Source organism: Micropterus salmoides, unplaced genomic scaffold (genome assembly GCF_014851395.1).
Source record: "Micropterus salmoides isolate LMB-PRFRI ecotype aquatic unplaced genomic scaffold, ASM1485139v1 Ms_hic_scaffold_4400, whole genome shotgun sequence".
NCBI lineage: Eukaryota > Metazoa > Chordata > Actinopteri > Centrarchiformes > Centrarchidae > Micropterus > Micropterus salmoides.
Genome location: NW_024043819.1, coordinates 1,077 through 7,797, shown reverse-complemented (window position 1 = coordinate 7,797; position 6,721 = coordinate 1,077). Strand labels below are relative to the sequence as shown.

The 6,721-nt window shown below is 43.4% G+C and overlaps 1 long non-coding RNA gene across 1 annotated transcript; it reads left to right on the top strand.

Moving 5' to 3' along the window:
* Nucleotides 1-5,396: 5,396 nt before the first annotated feature.
* Nucleotides 5,397-6,378, top strand: LOC119887863. The gene is made up of 3 exons (XR_005441820.1): nucleotides 5,397-5,801; nucleotides 5,881-5,938; nucleotides 6,210-6,378. It is a non-coding gene; the product is annotated as an uncharacterized LOC119887863 (long non-coding RNA).
* Nucleotides 6,379-6,721: the final 343 nt, after the last annotated feature.

Sequence of the window (6,721 nt, the reverse complement as noted above, 5' to 3'; positions counted from 1 at the left end):
CAAACTAAAACAAAAAGAACACGTATTCGACCCAACGTGGATTATGTTCATGGGACACCTCTTGTTTTCTTTTTCCCGTCTGTCAGACACAGTCAAGGTAAATAAAGTTTAATGTTTCAGTAAATTGCTGCGCGCAGGTGTGTTTGGGACCTGAAGATCACCTGGTCCAGCAGGTGTTTGGCCTTCTCCCGGGCAGCAGGCGGAGGCCGGCCGTGGCCCTCAGGACCACAGGGGTGACGGTCCAGACGGAGGGGGGGACGCTGGCCTTGGCCACCTCCAGAAGCTCCACGATTCCTGCTGAACACTGGACACACAACAGATGCTAACATGCTAAACATGCTAACAGCAACATAAAGGCCTGGAGAAACAACATGGAGATTCTCAGGAAGTTCTGAGCGTCTCTGAATGATTCAACATGTCTGTGAGTTCAGATCTGACTTCTGACTCTGAAGAGGAGAGAGACTCAGATTCACCTCCTGCAGGATCTCTGCCTCCCTCAGAGACGTTCGGTTTGCTGGACAGAAGAGTAAAACAGCCAGGACGTGTTACAAAAAGTTGGACCTAAACGATTATAAAATGCCGCCGATTCATTTTCTGGCGATCGACTGATCCTTCGCTCGACTACTTGTTTGAACTCTGCTGCTGCTAATCTGACATTTAAGCCTCTGTCAGATTGGTTTAGGGGGGGGGGGCACGATAAATAACACGAGAAAGTTCAGGTAGGAAAACCAGCAGCTGTACCTTCTCTGGATCATCAGCATACGCAGACAGTCCAGGTTTGATGGCCCTGAATGTCTCGTGGGCCAGTTGGGAGCTTCTGCAGGAAAAAAGACAAACAAAACGCAGTGAGTAACCTTCAGCTTCAGCTTCAGCTTCACCTTTAGTCTTACATTCAGTTTTACCTTCACCTTTAGTCTTACATTCAGTTTTACCTTCAGCTTCACTTTTAGTTTTACCTTCAGCTTCAACTTTAGTTTTACCTTCAGCTTCACTTTTAGTTTACCTTCAGCTTCAACTTTAGTTTTACCTTCAGCTTCAGCTTCAGTTTTACCTTCAGCTTCACTTTTAGTTTTACCTTCAGCTTCAACTTTAGTTTTACCTTCAGCTTCAACTTTAGTTTTACCTTCAGCTTCAGCTTCAGTTTTACCTTCAGCTTCAACTTTCCTTAGTTTTACCTTTAGCTTCAGCTTCAGTTTTACTTCAGCTTCACTTTAGTTTTACCTTTAGCTTCAGCTTCAGCTTCAGCTTCAGCTTCACCTTTAGTCTTACATTCAGTTTTACCTTCACCTTTAGTCTTACATTCAGTTTACCTTCAGCTTCACTTTTAGTTACCTTCAGCTTCAACTTAGTTTTACCTTCAGCTTCACTTTTAGTTTTACCTTCAGCTTCAACTTTAGTTTTACCTTCAGCTTCAGCTTCAGTTTTACCTTCAGCTTCACTTTTAGTTTTACCTTCAGCTTCAACTTTAGTTTTACCTTCAGCTTCAGCTTCAGTTTTACCTTCAGCTTCACTTTTAGTTTTACCTTCAGCTTCAACTTTAGTTTACCTTCAGCTTCAACTTTAGTTTTACCTTCAGCTTCAGCTTCAGTTTTACCTTCAGCTTCAATTTCCTTAGTTTTACCTTTAGCTTCAGCTTTAGTTTACTTCAGCTTCAACTTTCCTTAGTTTTACCTTTAGCTTCAGCTTTACCTTTAGCTTCAGCTTTACCTTTAGCTTCAGCTTTAGCTTTACCTTTAGCTTCAGCTTTACCTTTAGCTCAGCTTTAGCTTTACCTTTAGCTTCAGCTTTAGCTTTACCTTTAATTTTACCCTTAGTTTTACCTACAGTTAGTTTTACCCTTAGCTTTACCTTAGTTTACCTACAGCTTTACCTTTAATTTTACCCTTAGTTTTAACAGCTTTAGTTTACCCTTAGTTTTACCTTTAGCTTCAGCTTTAGTTTACCCTTAGCTTTACCTTTAGCTTCAGCTTCTTTCAGGTTCTGAAATGATGCCTCACTGTTTTACAGCCACATTTAATTTCATTTGACTCCATCCCTCTGACAGGCTGACCCTGGACCTGTGCCTACATCCGAGCTGTCATTAAGCTCTTAATGACAATCCCAGTCTGTATAACTAACAGGTGCTTCCATTAGTCCGGTTAGTTCTGATGCTAAAAAGAAGCCAAAAACAGCACTCAGCCTGTGTGATTTAGCTTAGCGGTTAAATGCGATAACGAAGGCATTTGGCCGAGCTCTGCAGGAAACTTTCTCTAAGCCTAATAAACCCAAAAACCTCTAAAACGCACTAATGAGTTTTGTGTCCTTTTAACTGGCAGCAGCTCCGCCGCAGAGAGGACTAAGGCTGAAAGCTCCTCTTGTCTGTCGGGATCCACGGCTGGTAATTAATGTCTGGATTTTAAATACAGCAGAAGCAAATCAGAGGTCTGATTTATAAACCTTTACAGTTTAATCTGACAGGATCCATATGAGTCCAGTCAGCGTCCACGACAGAGGTTTGAATTCCAGAGACCCTGTTTCATATTGGAGTTTAAAGTTAAAGGTGAACAGCCAACATCACAATCACTGATGGCAGGGTAACCTGCACCCGGGGCAGCCGGTCCTTCTTCACTCAGCCACCCCTCCACTGCTGACTGTCCTCCCGTCCATGGAGCCGGGTTGGTTTTGCTTATTTAGTTTAGATTTTGGCTTACCTGTGTGTCTCCAGGGCTGGACAGGTAAATTTTAGCTCCTATTTTATTTTCTATATTTAGAAATACCTTGAGCATTTCAAAATCTGAACATTTTGCCTGATTTTTCTGGTGATTTGGTAATTAGTGCTTGATTTTTGTGCTTCTACCATGGTTAAGTAGGCTACGTAGTTAAATGTTGTTGTTTTTTTTATCCATTTTAATTGTGTTTATTGTTGATATACGATCTGGAGTTACACAGGGTGTTTTATTTTGAAAATCGACCAGATTCTCTATGCCGTTCTGTTTTCTGACTTCGCTGTCGCCTGTCTAGTGGACTCACAACCACTGACTAGAATGGCTGCGATTAGCTCCGGCAGCCGTAACGCTAACACAGGCAGACTCAGTGGACGCGACACAATGAAATTTGAAAATCTTGTGAAGAAACTAAGTGTAGTAAAGATCCCCAATTTATGTTGCGTTCCACAACCTCCAACTACAAAAACTATCCTGGAACGCCACTTGAAGTCGGATTTCCTACTCCTACTAAAATGATGTACCCCGCCTTCACGAGTAGCAGCTGAATGACATCACACAACAATGGCAGCTCCCGTGGAAACACACACAACATAAACTGAAAGGCAACATGAAGTATATTTCCATGTATTTAAATAATGCCGAGGCTTTAACTGTCAGAAACCTGCCAAAGGAACATAAGTTTGTCACGGTCAGCCATGTTTATTGTTTACATTTGGCGTCATGCACCTGAAACGCTTTGAGGTCGGAAGTCGGGCATTTCAACTTGGAAATTCCCAGTCCGACCGGTCTGCAACGCAGCATTATTTCTACTTTATTCACTTTCCTTTCTTTTCTCTCACACTGATTGGCTCGTTACCTATTGAGGATTTTCCTGGCTTACTACTGTGCATTCTGGTCGATGCTCCAATGATGATCGTAAATGTACCTTTTGAACTCCTACTTTACACTAAAGACAGGATTTTATCTTAGAAGTCAGGCTTTTCTAACATGTTGGGCATTGAAATACACACGTGCAGGTTACTTTGTCAGACTTGAATATGCTGAAAGAACTTACTACATACTTCAGACAAATGTGAAGCCATGTTAAAGTGCATGTAACTGAGAAACGTAAAACTAACAGGTATGCGGTCTTGGCCAGGTGTCTCTAAGCAAAGATTTAAACAAGGTTCCTTCTGGTTAAATCAAGTGTTGCCCGACATGCAAATGGATATTAAAGTGGCAGATATATGAATGGAGTTTGGTGTAATGATATTAGCTGCTCTGTTACTGCAGCACACATGAACATCTCCATCCGTCCCCTGCTGTACCTCTGTTCTCCATCTGGAACTTGAAGACGTGGACTCGGGTCCCGGTGCTTCCAGCATCGAACATGATGCCATACCGGAAGCTCGGCCCAGCCGCGGGGCCTATCGTCTCCGAGCTGGTCCGGGCCGGCCCGGGCGAGGGGAGGTAGTCTGTAGGCGTCGGGCTTTGTGGCGGCGTAGTGACGCTTCACGAACATGAGGTAGGCGAGCAGGCAGCCCACGAAGAGGAACACTCCGGCCAGCTTGGTCTCTTCTCATCACGACTCATTCTGTGTCGACCTACACGAGCTGCATCCTGAGAGTCTGCGGGAGAATCAAAGATAAAACTTTATATTCCAACGAACAGGACACGATGATCCACTCTGAAGCTTCAGAAGTTAACAATTACATTTAACTAATGGCGGATGACAAACACAAAATGTGATCTTAATACTATTCACGTCATTTCAGGGTCTGACTTGCTGAAAATACTTCGAGAAAACAAAACGAGGTCTGTGTTTTGTGTGTAGTTTGAAGCCTCCAGTGGTGTTTGTCTGTTACACTAATACACTGCTCCAAAAATAAAGGGAGCACTTAAACAACACAATGTAACTCCAAGTCAGTCACACTCCTGTAAAATCAAACTGTCCACTTAGGAAGCAACACTGACTGACAATCAATTTCACATGCTGTTGTGCAAACTGGAAAAGACAACAGGTGGCAATTAGCAAGACCCCCCAATAAAGGAGTGGTTCTGCAGGTGGTGGACCACACTTCTCAGTTCCTTTGCTTCCTGGCTGATGTTTGGCGGTGCTTTCACTCTAGTGGTAGCATGAGACAGAGTCTACAACCACACAAGTGGCTCAGGTAGTGCAGCTCATCCAGGATGGCACATCAACGCGAGCTGTGGCAAGAAGGTTTGCTGTGTCTGTCAGCGTAGCGTCCAGAGCACGGAGGCGCCACCAGGAGACAGGCCAGTACATCAGGAGACGTGGAGGAGGCCGTAGGAGGGCGACAACCCAGCAGCAGGACCGCTACCTCCGCCTTTGTGCAAGGAGGAGCAGGAGGAGCAGGAGGAACACTGCCAGAGCCCTGCAAAATGACCTCCAGCAGGCCACAAAGTGTCAGAAACAGACTCCATGAGGGTGGTACGAGGGCGCCGTCCACAGGAGGGAGGGAGGTCATACAGGCACGTGGAGGCCACACACACTACTGAGCCTCATTTGACTTGTTTTAAGGACATTACATCAAAGTTGGATCGGCCTGTAGTGTTTCCCATTTGATTTTGAGTGTGACTCCAAATCCAGACCTCCATGGGTTGATGGATTTGATTTCCATTGATAATTTTTGTGTGATTTTGTTGTCAGCACATTCAACCATGTAAAGAAAGGAGTATTTAATGAGATTATTTCATTCATTCAGATCTAGGAGGTGTTATTTTAGTGTTCCCTTTATTTTTATGAGCAGTGTATTAAACTGACAGATACCTGAATGGAGTTTGGTAGAAATTCATGTTGTCTCCGATTAGAGAGGAGGAGCCACTACTGAACATGCATTCACACAGCTTTGTTTTATATTTCCAGAGACAAGCCTGCATCCTGAGCTCCTCGTGGAATTAAAGAATACATCTAGTGTCAGCGGTGCAGTGAGGAATGCACAGACCTGTAGACTGGGGGAACTAAACAACACAGCGGGATGAGCTCCTCAGCAGGTTACTACATCTGAAGCACAGAAGACCAAAGAAATTATGATTTTCTGCCATAATCTAGCAGCCCTAGAAAGAAGACGTTTCTTTACAGGAAGTCCGCTACAGGTAATGGTCTCTTTAATTTAAATGTCTGACTCTGCTGAGAAAGTGCCTGATGTTTGTGATATAATATTTCTACTAACAGCAAACTGGCAGATCTGTGAATGGAGTTTGGTGTGGAGTCATGGCGGTGGCTCTGTCTGGTGAGTAGCAGCTACCACAGCAACAGGAATTTATCTGGTCACTTAATTAAGTCGGACTCAACCTGCTGCATCTTATGTTGCACTTGGCTTGTTGGAAGAATCATAGAGAATTTAATTTGAATGATCCACGCTGTTCTACAATACAGATCTTAAATTAGCAGATATTTGAATGGAGTCTGGCGTGGGATCATGTTCACTGAGTACCTCTACAGGATTAACTCAAACTGTTTGTTTACTGATCTTGTTTGTTTGTTTGTTTGTTTGTTTCCAGATGCTAACAGTTAGCTAGCTGTCGGCACGTTAGCCGGTCAGCATGAAGGTGATAAACTAGCAGCATGCTAACCGATGCTAACCGCGGCTCCTGTTGCAGGACAAACCGGAGAACGTGTGTTTACGTCCCGAGCAGCTGCTCCGGTAAACAAACGGTTTACTCACTTTTTCCTTCATTCTCTCTCCGCCGCTGAACTACAGCCTCCAACCCGGCGCCGTCTGATGACGTCAGCGGAACGGAGCCGCTAACGTGGCCGAAAGCACGAGACAAAACAAACAAACAAACATTTTCACTAAAAATATAAATCTGGGAGCCGAATTATATTATCATAGAAATGCAAACAGGAAATTAACATTTAAAATATAAATAAAATTTTATTCTTATTTTAACTTAACATTTTTATTTATGTGACGTGTTTCAAAAAGAGAGAGAGAGATAAAAAGATCTTTGTGTTTGTAGAAATGAATAAAATACCCAAAACAAGAGAAATAAATGTGAAAACTGAATCTTTT